The sequence below is a fragment of the Bubalus kerabau genome, chromosome 8 (assembly GCF_029407905.1).
Source record: "Bubalus kerabau isolate K-KA32 ecotype Philippines breed swamp buffalo chromosome 8, PCC_UOA_SB_1v2, whole genome shotgun sequence".
In the NCBI taxonomy this organism is placed as follows: Eukaryota; Metazoa; Chordata; class Mammalia; order Artiodactyla; family Bovidae; genus Bubalus; species Bubalus kerabau.
In genome coordinates this window covers 122,022,109-122,039,115 of record NC_073631.1, presented here as the reverse complement: position 1 = coordinate 122,039,115, position 17,007 = coordinate 122,022,109, and the positions used below count along the sequence as shown (strand labels likewise).

General features: G+C 47.3%; 1 protein-coding gene across 5 annotated transcripts in view; it reads right to left on the bottom strand.

The window, feature by feature from the left end:
- Nucleotides 1-16,794, bottom strand: part of DNAJB6 (DnaJ heat shock protein family (Hsp40) member B6) — a 51,277-nt gene extending 34,483 nt beyond the window's left edge. Inside the window, exon 1 of one of the 5 annotated variants that reach the window (XM_055591387.1) lies at nucleotides 16,591-16,794. The gene's annotated coding sequence lies outside the window, so the exon portion shown is untranslated. The remainder of the gene's footprint in view (nucleotides 1-16,590) is intronic. The other 4 variants (XM_055591388.1, XM_055591386.1, XM_055591384.1 and 1 more) reach the window with 4 other exon arrangements.
- Nucleotides 16,795-17,007: the final 213 nt, after the last annotated feature.

Sequence of the window (17,007 nt, the reverse complement as noted above, 5' to 3'; positions counted from 1 at the left end):
CTAGCAAAGTCATGCTCAAAATTCTCCAAGCTGGGCTTCAACAGTATGTGAACCATGAGCTTCCCCATGTTCAAGCTGGTTTTAGAAAAGGCAGAGGAACCAGAGATCAAATTGCCAACATCAATTGGATCATTGAAGCAGCAAGAGAATTCAACAGAAGCATCTCCTTTTGCTTTACTGACTACGCAAAAGCCTCTGACTGTTTGGATCACAACAAACTGCGGAAAATTCTTCAAGAGATGGGAATACCAGACCACCTGACCTGCCTCCTAAGAAATCTATATGCCAGTCAAAAAGCAACAGTTAGATCTGGACATGAACAAGACTGGTTCCAAACTGGGAAAGGAGTTATGTCAAGACTGGGATTTGTCATCATGTTTGTTTAACTTCTATGCAGAGAACATCATGTGAAACGCTGGGCTGGAAGAAGCACAAGCTGGAATCAAGATTGCCAGGAGAAATAATAACCTCAGATATGCAGATACCACCACCATTATGGCAGAAAGTGAAGAGGAACTAAAGAGCCTCTTGATGAAAGTGAAAGAGGAGAGTGAAAAAGTTGGCTTAAAGCTCAACATTCAGAAAACTAACATCATGGCATCTGGTCCCATCACTCCATGGCAAATAGATGGGGAAACAGTGGCAGACTTTATCTTTTTAGGCTCCAAAATCACTGCAGATGGTTGACTGCAGCCATGAAATTAAAAGACACTTGCTCCTTGGAAGAAAACCTATGACCAACCTAGACAGCATATTAAAAAGCAGAGACATTACTCTGACAACAAATGTCCCGACAGTCAAAGCTATGGTTTTTCCAGTAGTCATGTATGGATGTGAGAGTTGGACTGTGAAGGAAGCTGAGTGCTGAAAAATTGATGCTTCTGAACTGTGGTGTTGGAGAAGACTCTTACGAGTCCCTTGGACAGCAAGGAGATCCAACCAGTCCATCCTAAAGGAAATCAGACCTCAATATTCATTGGAAGGACTGATGCTGAAGCGCCAATACTTTGGCCACCTGATGCAAAGAACTGACTCCCAGACCCTGATGCTGAGAAAGATTGAATGCGGGAGAAGGGGCTGACAGAGGACGAGAGGGCTGGATGGCATCACCAACGCGATGTTCATGAATTTGAGTAGCTCTGGGAGTCAGTGATGGACAGGGAAGCCTGGTGTGCTGCAGTCCATGGGGCTGCAAAGAGTCAGACACGACTGAAATGAAAGGCTGTAACTGCAGGAAAAGGGGACGAGAAAAACTCCCCCCAAACCGGACAACAGCACCACTGAGAATCGATGCACTGAGCCTGGGGACCGTGGAGGCAAAACCACTACCTCCACTAACCCACAACGCTCCCAACACCCCAAAGCCACCAAGTACAATCCCAGGATGGGGAGACAAAGAAAGCTGTGCTGGAGAAGTTTGTTGCTTAGCTGCTCAGTCATGTCCGACTCTGTGCGACCCCATGGACTGCAGCCCGCCAGGCTCCTCTGTCCCTGGGATTCTCCAGGCAAGGAACACTGGAGTGGGGTGCTGTGTCCTCCTCCAGAGGATCTTCTGACCAGGGATGGAACCCGCACCTCCCGCACTGCGGGCGCGCACTTTGCCACTGAGCCCAGGAGAGCAGGTGACCCCACCACCAGGTCGTGCACACCGGACGGTGTGGGGCGTCTCAGTGAGCGACGGAGACCTAACACCCACACGGCCACTGCTGCCAACAGGACTGTCATTCGTGCAGAGTCACCAAGGAACCAGGTCTTAGATGTCGTCCCTCCAAGGAAATGATAATTTCATAATGGAAGAGGTGTCAGCTAACTCAGGTGGCAATCACAGCGATATATAAACGATACAAATAAACATGCCTCCAGTCAATTATACCTCATTTTTAAAAAATAAGATGTAAAAAATAAATAAATAAATAAGATGTAAGCTTATCGATGAGAGGAAGGCACACAAAGGAAACTTTGTGAAAAATCACAAGGCAGGACTTTAATATTTTTTATTTTAACAAAACACATTTAGTGGGAATAATTCTAAGTGTTCTGTAAACATTAACTCATGTAATTCAAACAGTAACAAAATTAAGATCAATGACTTCCTAAAATTGTTTTAGGAAAACTTTCTAGCTTTATCCAGATACAATTGACATTTAACCTTATGTAAGTTTAAGGTGTGCGTTGTGTACCGTGATTTCATCAAAACTTAATTTTTAAAAAACCTACAAATGACCTTTGAATAAGGCGGGTTTGGCTGCACAGGTCTACTTGCGTGCACATTTTTCTCAATAAACATATTGGTAAAAAATTTTTGGAGACTTAAAACAACTTGAAAAAGCTCACAGAAGAACCATGTAGCCTAGAAATACTGAAAAAAAATTTTTTTAAGTGTGTCAAGAATGCAAAGGCATAAGGGAGTGACATTTAATACAAAATGATTGACTGAACAGCAACATTTTAGTTTTCTGTTCTGTAACTTTGCTTTCAAAGGATTACATACCCCCAGTATCAGTTGATCATCATAGGTAGGTGGTTTAAAAAAAAAACAAGTGTTTCCAATACCGTATTATGAATGAGTGCAATGCTGCATGTCACAGTGGATTCACTAGCGTATAGGCTAGGCTACTGTGAACAATCATCGATTACACTAGGTGACCATAACGCAACCATACTGCTCCCACTTCGTTATAATGGATGAATTATACTTATAAACAACAGTGAATTTCTTCTTTACATTACCTTTTCATTTTTCTTGGCCTGTGTTACTAACACATCTACAGGATTTGGTATCATGTAAGACAATACTGATGTAGATACTAACAGACAAATCCATCTTGTAAAAATATAAACTTATGGTATCAGTAAATAAATATAGTTAATACAATTTCTCTTTAAAAATTTTTTTTAATATTTTCTCTAGCTTACTTTAAGAATACAGCAACATAACACACAAAGTATGTGCTAATCAATGTTCGTTATTGGTAAGGCTCCAGTCAGCAGTAGGCTATTAGGTAAGTTTTGGGGGAGTCAAGAGTCATGCACAGCTTTTCAACTGTGGGGGGTCTGCACCTCTAAGTCTCACATTGTTCAAGGGTCAACTGTACACTCAAGAGACAGAAAAAAAATCCAAAGTTATGGCGCAGGAAAGACAGGGAAGATGCACGAGGCAACACCAAGGAAGCTCTGTCCGCGACAGGAGTCTATGGAAGGAAGCGGTGGAGCACGGCCCGCTGAGGAACCACAGATTCTCGCGGATAAACTCACAGGGCCTCGACAACTTCCAATCAGGATGCGTGTTACAAGGGGGAAAAGGAAACATCCCTGCAGGCCTGGATGGGAGGGGGAGGGGGAGTGACCATTTAGTGGGCACAGAGTTTCAAAGTGGGAGCACAGAAATGTTCTGGAGATGACGGTGCTGATAAGACAGACAATGTGAATGTGATGCCCTGAAGCGTTCACTTAGAACAGGTGCATTTTCTGTCATGTAAAAGTTAAGCTATGTTGAAATTCATAAATAAAAACATTTTTAAAAAGACACATCCACAATCATATCAGACAGAGTTAACTTGTAAGATTTGAGCACATTTAACAGACCTGATGTAACGGGACATAAAACAGGGACCTGAAGCTAACTACTATAAAACACCAAGCACACACCCATGAGGTGGAGTAAACTTAACCACCACCTGAGACCACAAAGAAACAGCTGTGGTAACAAACGTTTTTTAAGAACGCCTTTGGGTCAAAAAAATTATAAGGATGTTAGGATATTCAGACGTACATGGACTACATATCAATTTCATCAACTGGCCAAAGTGAAATTAAGGACCTCAAATACATTAATAAAAGCTACAGACGTTAGAAAGTTAAGAACTCCAAACAGACAACATTTGCCAGTCTTTAGAATATAAAAGTATTAATAAATAGATATCTTCATCAAATAAAATCCCAGAATTTTTTTTAAATTACAAAGTAGAAAAAATATATATGGTTACTATTTTCTTGTACTTTATCCACTTTAACGTTAAAATCAGCTGTGATAGATAGACACATAACAGATTAATAAAACACGAACTGGAGGTGTACCTTTTTCAATGTGCAGTTTTTTTCCGACTGTGTCTGCGTATGCTCAACATAAAATACTGGGGATCTCGTTTTAAATGCAATCAGATATGGGAGTGAGCACCCAATTATAAGATAGAAGTGCTCCTCACTGGTAGTTCCACAATCCAAAGCACACTGCTCTGAAGCCATGGCTGGTAGGCGCCATGGAAGGTAGCAACCGCACGCCTTTGGGGATGAGACGCCTGCCCAGGGCCAAGGGCAGCTGGAGCGCAGCAGGAGCTAGCAGGCGGCACCTGTGCTTCAGTCTGCTAACAACAGACTCTCAGCCAACAGGAGACTCGCCTAACCGACCCTCTGCCTACGAGTGACTCCCTCGGCGGTTACTCTGACTTCTGAGCTTCAGCTGCTGCCGCTACGAGGGGACATCTCAGCACCCGGCAGAAACAAGGCATGTGGGGAGACCCCACCAGACCACAGTCACCAAAGGGACGCGGGGAGAGGCCTCAGGATGGAGCTTCCCTCTCCTAACAGTAAGCCACTGCCTGACCACATGTGACCAGGTCACCAGTGTACCGGATGCCACCACTTAAGACACTTCAGAACCTCCTGAAGGGGAAACAGACTCCTGCAGAGCGCAAACAACAGCCTGCGCGCACCAGGACGGGGGGAAAGGAGCAGTGACCCCACAGGAGACTGCACCAGACGTGCCTATGAGTGTGCGAGGGTCTCCACCAGAGCAAGGCTCATTTTTCCCCACAGCCAGTCCCTCCCATCAGGAAACCTGCATAAGCCATTAATCCTCATCCGTCAGAGGGTCGACAGAAGCAGCAAGAACGACAATCCCACAGCCTCCAGAACCAAAAACACAATCACAGAAAGCTAACCAAAATGATCACATGGATCACAGTCACGTGTAACTCAATGAAGCTATGAACCTTGTCGTGCCCAGCCACCCAAGACGGACGGTTCATGGCAGATAGTTCTAACAAAACATGCTCCACTGCAGGGGAGAATGGCAAACCACTCCAATATTCTTGCCCCAAGAACCCCATTAACCGTATGAAAAGGCAAAAAGATATGACACCAGAGATGAGTAACCCCGGGTCAGTAGGTGTCTAAAATGCTACTGGGAAAGAGCAGAGAAATAGTCCCAGAAAGAATGAAGAGGCTGGGCCAAAGCTGAAGTGATGCTGAGTTTTGGATGTGTCTGGTGGTGAAAGTAAAGTTTAAAGCTGTAAAGAATATTGTATATAAACCTGGAATGTTAGGTCCATGAAGCAGGTAAACTGGACATTGTCAAGATGGCAAGAATGAACACTGACACTTTTAGGAATCAGTGAACTAAAATGGATGGGAATGGGTGAATTTAACTCAGATGACAATTAAAACTACCAATGCGGGCAAGAATCCCTTAGAAGAAATGGAGTACCCCTCACGTCAACAAAAAGGTCCAAAATGCAGTACTGGGGTGCAATCTAAAAACGACACAATCATCTCGGCTCACGTCCAAGCACACCTCTCAACATCCTGGTAACCCATGTCTATGCCCAACCACTAGTGTCGAAAAAGCTACAGTTGAATGGTTCTGTGAAGACCCAGGAGACCTTTTGGAACTAACACCAAAAAAAAAAAAAAAAAAAGATGTCTTTTTCATCACTGGGGATTGGAATGCGAAAAGTAGCAAGTCGAGAGATACCTTGAGTAACAGGCAAGTCTGGCTTTGGAGTATAAAATGAAGCAGGGCAAAGGCTCTGTCAAGAGAATTCATGGGTCAGAACAAACACCTTCTTTCAGCAACACAAGAGACAACTCTACACACGGACATCACCAGATGGCCAACACCAAAATCTCTGCAGTCAAAGATGGAGAAGCTCTATACAGTCAGCAAAACAAGACCTGGAGTCAACTGACTGACACTAAAGCTGAAGCTCCAATACTCTGGCCACCTGGTGTGAAGAGCTGACTCACGGAAAAGACCCTGATGCTGGGCGAGACTGAGGGCAGGAGGAGAAGGGGGCGACAGGATGTGATGGCTGGACGGCACCACTGACGCAACGGACCGAGTCTGAGCCCCCTTCAGCAGACAGAGGAGGTCAGGGGAGCCTGGCGTGTTGCAGTCCGTGGGGTCACAAACAGGCCGTGAGGAAACAACTTAGCGGGTGAACAAGAAGACACCTTTGTTCCTAGTGCAAAGCTCACCATGTCCTAAGTCCAACTGCGTTGCCCTGCACTGGCAACAAGGGGCCAGTGTCTGTGCTGACCATGGTGGGAAGAACAAGACCCTTGAGGCAGGCAGCACAGATGTGGCAGGGTGGGCCTCAACTCAGGCCGTGTCCGCCAGAGGTGACCACTGCTGGCACCTACAGCGCCCCCTGGGACGAGCCGTCCACCCCCAGGAACAGCCCTGGGCTGGGGGGCGCACAAGCTTCACAGGCACCAGCCCCGGGGACAGAGGCACTCGGCCGTGGGGGCTCGCTCTCTCTCAGTGGAGACTGCCCCAGAAGGAAGCGCCTCCACCACAGTCCTGGCCAGCACCCGGCCGGCCCACCGCTTGAGCTTTACTCTGATTTACAGTCACGAGGAAGCGCTTCCCCCGTTAACACCCAGGGCACCTTTTCAGGGCTCAGGCTGGTGGGCTTGGCAAGCCCGAGCACACACGGGCTTTCTTCTCGGAGGCCCCCAGTTTGCCTTCCACCTGCCCGCCTGCTCCCCTCAGTCAGCTGTGGGAACGCCGGGGACTCAGAGCCCTCTCACCCTACTCCCGCGCTTTCATCTGCTCTGTTATTGAAATACCGTTTATGGAGCAATGATTCCCTCCTGTTAGCCCCAACCACAGGCCTCACTTTGGCATTTCAGACACAAATAGACAGATGGCTCTCAACACAGCCACTTGGACGTCTGACAAGACACCCCAAATAGAACATGACCACATCTCACGCTCTGTCCTCCCCACTCCCACCTGGCATTTTTCTATAATTCTACTCCCCGGCTGGAAACCCTCGCCATGCTCCACACCGCTCCACCCACACACAACAAATCAACCCACAGTTTTGTGTGGCTCACTGCAGACCCCTCAAACCCCTTCACTTTTCTCTATCTTTGGTGGCACCAGATACCCTTTCTGAAATCCTGTGGGAGCCTCTTTTCTCACAGCCAAGATGAGCTATAAATATGCAAACGGTATCACAACAGATACAACATGCTGTCCAGACCAGAAAGAACCAGCTCTAGAGGACACGGTCGGCTCCACTGGGGATTCCTGGACTGGCGCTTTACTGCCCTAGCTAACGCTAGGTCTGGAACAGAAAAGGTACAAGACGAGCCTAGGAGATGCTGTCAGTCAACCAAGTAAAGATGCTACTAGCAAAAACTACAGGCCTGGTCAGGAAAAAAAACAAGGCAAGACTGGCGGAACAGTGCCAGCTTGGAAGTGACTAAGAATAAATGATAACTAAGTGCTGTCTGAGCTCCTGGACTGGTATCTGGGGCAGCAAGAGAATGCTGGGGGGTGGGGGTGGTGCAGGAAACTGGTGTGATGTGAATGCAGTCTGTAGTTAACACTACTATACCAACCTGATTTTTTATTTTTCATGAACACACCATGGTTACATGTTATACTAAGGAAAGCTGGGTAAGAGGCATACAGGAAAACTCTTGTATTATGTCCGCAACTCTTCTATAAATACACAATGGTTTCAAAATAAAAAGTTAAAAATAAGTCAAAAAGAGAAAAAAGTACAACTATGTCAAAATGACACCAGAACAAAACTGATGAAACATCCACAGATCAGAAGGGATTCTGAACATCAGAAGAATGGCTGGCGTGTGTTTTCTTCTCCAGTCTCACTGAGCCGTAACTGGCATATACCACTATGCACGTTTAAGGTGTACCCAACCACAGTCTGACTTGCATCAGGACAGGGTCACCGCAATCAGTTTAGTGAACATCTGTCACCTCATACGGGGCTTCCCTGGGGGCTCAGCGGTAAAGAACCTGCCTGCTAGTGCAGGAGACTTGGGTTTGATCCCTGGGTCAGGAAGATCTCCTAGAGAAGGAACTGGCAACCCACTCCAGTATTCTTGCCTGGGAAATCCCATGGACAGAGGAGCCTGCAGCCTGGCAGGCTACAGTTCATGAGGTCACAAAAGAGTCAGACATGACTTAGCAACTAAACAATGACAACCATCTCATATAAATACAAAATAAAAAAAAATAGAAAAGTATTTTTTCCTTGTGATGAGAACTCTTAGGATTTACTCTTAACTCTTTACCATCTGAGCCATCGGGGAAGCTCATATAACGTATAGCAGTGTTAACTATATTTCTTATGCTATACCTTAAATCCCTAGCATTTCTCTCTCTGGTAACTTGAGTGACTGTCATGCATTTCAAGCACAGACACCAGGGATGTTCTGGTGGTCCAGGGGCCCGCACTCCGCCCTCCCACTACAGGAGGCACAGTGGACCCCACTACTGTTTTTCCCTTCTCAACTCAAGTTGTCAGCGCTGTGTCAGCTCTCCTGGGAAACCTTGGGACTCGATGGTCAACACACCTGGGCTAAGCCGTGGCCTTTCCAGGCCTGCAGCCACGCCCTCTCCCCTGAGGTTCCCTTTGTGCGACTGTGGCTCTCCAGGTAAGTGAAGACCACGGCTTGCCCCATACACTCCACCTTGGTATCTTGGCTCACTGACTCAACAAATCAAAACCTTCTGGGTACCAATTACACCATCAACACATTCATTCTCAGTAAAAGCTAAAGTAATTCTGAGCAAATTTATGTATATTTACTATGCAAAAACAATCGTGACACTTCTGGGACCAAGTTACCAAGTTCAGCAGACAGACATGTAAAAAAAAACTTAGGCATACCACAATTAATAAAGTATGAACAGTGTTGGGGAAAGGTTACAGACACAGTGGGGAAAAGAAATAAGTTTACGGAGCCAGCCTATGCCATCAGGCCATGCCGTGACTGTAGCCAGCCTATGCCATCTTTCAAACTTCTTTCAAAATTGGACTCAATCCTCAAATACTGCCACTGCTTTTTCAACTAAGTTTATGTAATATTCTCAATCTGCTGTTAGGTTAACAATCTTCAGAACATCTTCACCAGGAGTAGATTCCATCTCAAGAAGCCACTTTCTTTGAGCACTCTTTTAAAGAAGCAACTCCTCATCCACTCACACGTTCTTACAAGACTGCAGCAGTTCAGCCCCATCTTCAGGCTCCACTTCTAGTTCTAGTTCTCCAGCTGTCGCCACCACATCTGCCGTTACTCCTTCCACCGAGTCTTGAACTCAAGTCATCCATGAGGGTCAGCACCAACTTATCCCAAACTCCTGTTCATTATAATTAGTTGGTGTTTTGACCTCTTCCCATGAATTGCAAATGTTCTTAAGGGCATCTAGAATGGTGAGTCCTTCCAAGCGAGTTTTCAACTGACTTTGCCCAGATCATCAGAGGAATCACTGTCTATGGCACCAATAGCCTTACAAAGTGTATTTCTTAAATAACAAGACTGGAAAGTCTAAAATTACTCCTTGACCCATGGGCGGCAAAATGGAGATTGTGCTAGCTGGAATGAAAACAACATGAATTTAACTATATATCTCCAGAGTTCTCGGGTCATTGTCAATGAGCAGTAATTTTTAAAGAATTTTTTAACCTGAGCAGTAAGTCTCAACAGTGGGTGTAAAATATTCAGGAAACCACGCTGCCGACAGATGTGGGCCATCCAGGCCTTGCTCCGTTTACAGAGCACAGGCAGAGCAGGGTTAGCGTAGTTCACAAGGGCCCCAGGGTTCCCAGATGGTCGACGAGCACTGGCTTCAGCTCCAAGTCCCCGGCCACATTAGCCTCTCAGAGAGCCCGCCTGTCCTCAGACGCTGACAGGCGCTGACTTCTCCTCTGTAGTGTGAACGTCCCGACAGTGTCTTCTTCCAACATCAGGCTGACTCATCCTCACTGAAAACCTGCTGCTCAGTGCAGCCGCCTTCTCCGATGCTCTGCGCTGGATCTTCTGGATAACCTGCTGCAGCTTCCACATCAGCGCTTGCTGGTTCACCTGCGCTTGATGTCACAGAGACAGCTTCTTTCCTCAAACTCCATGAACCCGCTTCTGCCAGCTTCAGACTTTCCTCGGCAGCTTCCTCATCTCTGTCAGCCTTCACAGAACTCAAGAGTTAGGGCCGTGCCTGGGCTTTGGCAGACCACGCAAACTTTTTCCACAACAGCAGAAAGGCGATTTTGCTTTCTCACCACTCATGTGTTCACTGGAGTAGCACTTTTCTTCAAGAATCTTTTCTTTGCGTTCAGAACCTGGCTGTTCAGCACAAGAGGCCTAGCCCCAGCTTTCCACAAGCCTTCAATAGTAAACATCTTCATTCCTGGCTTCTAATTTAAAATGAGAGGGGAGACTCTTCCTTTCACTTGAAGAGCCCACGGCAGAGATATAACTGGCCTAATTTCAGTATTGTTGTGTCTCAGAGAACAGGGAGGCCTGAGGAGGGGGAGAAAGATGGTGGGTCGGTGAAGCAGTCAGAACACAGGGTCTAAGATGGTCTTAGAAGGGCCTAAAACAATTACAATAGTAACATCAGAGATCACTGATCACAGATCATTAACGTAATAATGAAAAACCTTGAAATATCATGAGAATTACCAAACTGGCAGTCACAAAGTGAACAAATGCTGTGAGAAAAACGGGGCCAATAGACTTGATCGACGCAGGGTTGTCACAAACCATCAATTTGTTTGGGGAAAAAAAAAGGCAACACCTGCACTAAAGTGACCCGCTATAAATCGGGGTCTGCCTGGGCCTGAGCTACCACTACACACATCCAAACCAAAATTATAAATGCTCAAACAAGGAGTGCTTGTGTGTACTTACCACCAACATGGTTTCACATGGTATTTAGCTACTATCTCAAGGCACCTGGAAGGAGACGCACAGCTGACAAAGAGGGGGTTGTTAGTATGAACATCCAGCTGTTGCAGTCTTTTCATCCCTTGACCAGTTCAGTAACACAGATGTTCCCTGCTTTTCCAGAGCTCTCGTCACAATACTTCACCTTTAAGAAAGACCCACATTGAACTTCCCTGGTGGTCCAGTGGCTGGGACTCCATGCTCCCAATGCAGGGCCCGGGCTGGGGAACTGGATCCCATGGTTGCGGCTGGGAGGTGGCATGCCACCACTAAAGATCCCCCATGCCACAGCTGAGACCTGGTGCAGCCAAGTATATAATTAAAAAAAAAAAAACAAAAATAAAAAAACCCCACATTTAGTACCTGTTTTTGACAATTACAAGAAATCTGAAGAGGATTTTCACTTTTACAAGAAAAGGAACCATTGGCAGCAGGGCCCCCTCCAGCAGCGAGCAGCACCTTCCCAGGGACCACACACAGCTCCTCAGCCTCGAGCAGCAACAACTGTGAACTGCCTGTGAGCACCTGGGCTTCCCCTCCATTTATTTGGTGCATCGGTGGGCAAGATGGGTCCTCAGCTAACTGCTTCTTCCCTTCAGACCTTTGCGGCTCAGAAAGGGTTTCCCAGGACGCCCCTCCTTCTGAGAGTGAGTGTGACTGTACAGGTCTCACGGGGCACACACCACAAGGCCGCAAACACTTGAGACACATCTGTAAACCTGCCAAGGCTCATCTCAATGGTTGGGGGGGGGGGGGGGGTGCCAGGATGGATGTGTAGAATTTAACTTACAATGGCCCATTCAGAGAAGCATTTCCTTTCCCTCTTCCTCAACTATTCACATGCAAGATGAATATCAAGGTGCTAAACAAGCACCTCAGGTGACAGTCACAAAAGTCCATCTAGAAGAGGTGCCCTGAGAGTCAGCTCTGAAAGGCCAAGTTTCTTCAACAGCTTAACTAGTCCCTTTTAAGTTATAACCCTGTCTCTATTGAATTTCTAAAGGAGAATTTCCAAGTCATTACACAGGCCCCATGGTCTCATCGACACTAAAGAACTTTTGTGCCCAACGCGACTGCTACCAACTCGTCGGCCTTCCTGCCTCCACACGATGACCCCGAGTCATGTTCCTCAAGCTCGGGGTGTGACAAAGACATCTCTGCACTGAGTCCTTTGGCTATGTCATCCCAAATCTTGCCTGTCCGCACAAATTAAAAGTGTGTAACTGGGCTAACCTGACAACTTTGAGAATTCCCTGGCAGCCCAGTAGTCTGGGCTCCTCAATCCCCCTGCAGGAGGCACAGGTCTGATCCCTGGCTGGGGAACTAAGATCCCCCATGCCACACAGCACAGCAAAAAAAATTTTTAAATAACCATCTTTCCACCCAAGAGACTGTTCTCAGATATCTCTCTATCTAACATCTAAAAAACCTTGCTCTGCTTGCAATAAAAATGCTCCTTATTCCCTTCCAATCCAAGAAACTCCATGTTGAAAATGGAGCTGAAGGGAGAAAATCCACATTCCTCCTTCCAGATAGTTTTGCTCCCCCCCCCCCCCCCCGATTGCTACACATTACACAATGTTTTACATAATGCAATTTGTGTCTTGAAGACATTCTCTATTCTTCAACTTAAAAAATCAGCAAATCAAAATGCTTGTTACTTCTAACTTATGAGTGGAGAAACTTAAAACCTTGTTTAAATGTTGAATTCATGTTGTGACATGGAACTAATTTTGTGCAATACTATTGCTTAATAGAAAGGAAGGGGGCAAGTTTAAAAAGAAATAGATGGCAAACGTGGACAAGTCCCTCCACATCATCTCATTATCTGATGAATGAGATGTACCACAGAGAGTAGGGGACAAAGACAGATGTCAACTGTCATTCCTTATCACAAATCATCTTCTTCCGTATCTTGTTCTTACTCAACATGCCTTAAAGTATTCCAGAAACAAACAAGGGAATTTATTTCCTCTATAACTCAAGATCCAAGACCATTCTCTCATCTGGCAATCATCACCCATTAGACACTTACAGGTATGACTAACTTCCCTTCATTAAAATAATACATGGCAAGTATTGGTATTTCATCAGTCCTGGTACTTGTGGATTCAACCTGTATGCTAGCTATATTGTTCTCTAAACTCCCCTGAGCTCTGGATTCCATTATTAACCACAGAATGGGCACAGATAAACCAGGAAAAAAGGATCCAATTCAACCGATATTTTCTGAGCACTCTGAGTCCAGGACAACACTACAGTCACAGAAACACACGATGGAAAACTCCAGGTCTGCCCAAAGGCCCTCACAGGAGGGCCCAGTGCGCCAGCACACACACAGTGAGAAAGTGAGTGATAGTCACTCAGTCGTGTCCGACTCTGCGACCCCACGGACTGTAGCCTGCCAGGCTCTGCTGTCCGAGGGATTCTCCAGACAAAAACACTGGAGTGGGCCGCCTTTTCCCCACCTCTCGGTGAAAAGGGTAGGATGAAAATTTCAAAAGACACAAAGTCACAGCTGCCGTAAGAAATCACCATTCCAATGACGTGTGATCTTTGCACCTGAGTTTAAGAAACCTAAAATACCTGGAGTATTCTGACACACAAACAGAGCCACTGCCTCATGGCCCAATGCGATGACTGCTGCTTTTATTCAGAATAGTCAAGAAGTCCTTACAAACAGGTTACCAATTTTCAGAGAAAACCAAACTATGCCTAAATAAGGTATAGCTTTTGAAGTACAGTTTAGAATATAAATTAGAACCTTCTCTACTTTGATATATACTGCAACACTTAGAAATTTAACCTTTTAGTCTTTTTTCCAGAAACTCTCCTCACTTTAAAAATGAAGTATTTTTAAAATTTACCTTTTTTCAGTTCAGAAATAAAGTAAAAATTTTACTCTAATAAAAGAATGGATAGGTGCAAGGTTGCCCTCTAAAGCACTCTCCAACATTTCTTAAGTAGGATATTGAAACAAAAGGAGTGAAATGTTTTTTGTATGTCTCCCTAAAAATAAAAGTTTGAAAAACACCTTATAATCTATAAGAGAAGCACCAACTTTTTTTCTTGTTGACAAATCCAGTAAGCCACTTTCTTCAATCAGGCTTTAAAATTGTCTTTCTATGCACTATTCTTACCTTCACTAACTTCTCTTTTCTTCATTTCACTTTTTTTAAGCTTGAAATTCTCTTAAATTCTATTCACCAAGAGAAACCACAGCACTTCTTAAACCTTGCCATTGATACCATCTAATTCACAAATAAGCCCGCAGTTAACCTGCTCTTGCCACTGGGTGGCGTCCTGGACGAATTTTAGGCAAACCAGGTTTATACCACAGAACACAGGCCTACATTCTAGATCATTTCCAAGGAAATGAAAAAGCAAAAACAAAACACACACTTTCTAAAAATTCTGTTAAGATATCAAAAGACTGACTACGTTCACTTACTTCTTACCAACAGACACCAAGAGTGACATTTAATCATCTTTAAGCATTAACCAAGGTAGCAGCAGCTGACCTTGAAAGAGCATACGACTGCACCCCAGTGGAAGGCAGGTGACCTCTACATCACTAAGCTGACACGCTGAGGATTACACTGCGATGCTGAAAAACCGAACTGAAAATAACTGTGTCTTCTTTAAAACTATGAAAGGTACAGACGCATTCCACCCCAAACCTGAGTCCAGGTGGAAAAGGTGAGGAGTACAATTCTCTTGTTTGGAGCTGTTCAAAACAGAGTCAATACAAGGGAAAATGGTTCTACCCTGAGATCAAACACCTAAAATTCAATGGGTTTGCCTGAAGAGTAAGGCTATTGTTTGCCACTCGCTGCAGGTAGTCACACCACAATTCCGTATCCTCCACTTAGTATCCAGAGTATTACTCAAACCATACTCTCCACCCAGCCCTCCAGGTAAGTCTCTCTCCTGCAGCCAAATCTACCACTTTCAGGTCAAGAAAAACGAATTTAAAACAATGATATTTTTAAGAGGGTGCTGCACACATGTCAGATTTTTGGAAAAACCCCTAAATTCTCAACTTTCTCCTATTGTACAGCACTACACACCAAGCCTGCTTAAGCCAATCTGTAAAACCAACATCTCATCCCCTTTTGTTCTCCTCCCACTTCAAGTCATCCACACCCACAAACGACTAACCGAGCCAATTTACTCCCCAAGTTCATACTCTGCATAACCCCCCAAATTCCACAGCTCCTTAGACAGCACGCACAAAGGACGCTCATAATGGCTCAGATGGCAAAGAATCCGCCTGCAATGCAGGAGACTTGGGTTCGATCCCTGGGTTGGGAAGATCCCCTGGAAAAGGGAACGGCTACCCACTCCAGTATTCTGGCCTGGAGAATCCCATGACAGAAAAGGCAAGCGGACTCGAGTCCATAGCGTAGCAGAGCCGGACAGGAATGAGGGACTAACGCACACACACCCACCCACAGGAGCTGAGGCCTCTGAGTGGAAACAAGAGAGGTGTGAATTAAACTTCCCTTCTAGAAACAATCAGGGGAGCGGTGGTCTAGAAATAGGTTGGGGAAAGAAATACAAAATGCCTTTCACAAATCAAGATAACACTGATTCGCTTAACTACTAGAAAAAAAGCGACTGAAACATGAGCAAGTTCAAATGATAAGAGTTTCTCTTTCCTTTTTTGGTCATTCGGCCTAACTTTTCCACTAAATCAATTAGTCGCCTTAAAAGATTCCAGCCATCAAGTCTTACCACGATTCCACAACTGCGATAAACACGTTGAGAACAGAGGGCGCCGCCCCGCCCACGCGTGCCAGGCACCCCCGGGTGGTGCGGAGACCTGTCCACAAAGGCCGTGTCCTTCCCGTGGTCCGTGAGTTAGCAGTGAGATTTAAACGTCCTGACTGGCGACACACACTCGGAAAACATTTCGCGAGACAACCCAAGTTTGCAATGTTCACTTCTTGCGTCAATTCTTTCTTACTTGGGCAAAACTTGACAGAAACTTCAGTTATATAAACTGCCATACACCCTGAACAGAAACCAAGCGAACCGTTTTGGTGAGCTGAAAGCCAAACACGTCGTTTCGACCGACCATCCACACGCTTCGGAGGAGCCGGCGGGGAGTTCCGGACACGCGGCCCCCCGCTCCTCCCGCAAACCCGCCTCCCTCCTGGGCTCAGGGACGTCCCCGCGGGGCCTTCAAACACTCAGACCCTCAGCCTCCCACGCGGCAGCTCCCTCGCCCCCTTCCCCGAGCCCGCCGCCCGGTCCCGGCACCCGCCCGGCCGCACCCGCCCGGCCCCAACCGCCGGCGCGGGGGCCCCAGGGCGCCGGGAGGAGGGGGCCGCCGGGACAGGCGGCGGCCGAGGTGGGGGCAGGAGCGCTGAAGGGGGCGAGGGGACGGCCGGAGTCCGCCCCGACGCGCAACCCCCAGCCCGGCCCGCGGCCTGCCGCCGTCCCCGGCGCGCCCGGCGCGGCCCGGCCCCGGCCCCACACCAAACCCGTCTCCAGCCCTCAGGCCCCTTCCCCGAGTCCTCGGCCCCCGGCCCCACACGCCGCAGCCTAGGCCCGGGTCAGCTGGGCCGCCGGGCCCTCGCCCCGGCCGCTGGCGGCCCTCACCGAGGACGCGGGAGCCAGCGGCGGAAGGCGCGCTGGGGCTACAGTCGGGGCTCCTCGGCTCCGGCGCGGTGGCGGAGGCGGCGACGGTCCTCGCGCTTTCCTTTCTCTCCTTTCTCCAACAACAAACAGGAAGTGCGTCAGGCGGCGGCGGCGCAGCGACGACACTTCCGCCCGGCCCTGAGGCCGCGCGTGCGCAAAGCCCCGACCGCCCCGACCCCCTCCTCCCCCGCCTTCCCGAAGATTCTGCGCGGCCCGGGACACGGCAGACAGCGCGCATGCGCAGCCGAGGCCCGGTGGCCGGCAGCCGCGCGGCGCCGCGTGCCGGTTCCTGGCGCGGCGTCCGTGTCCATTGGGGCCTGAGGCGTGGGCGCTGTGGGTGTTGGTCTTCGCGCCCTGGATTCTGTGCAGTCATTTCTT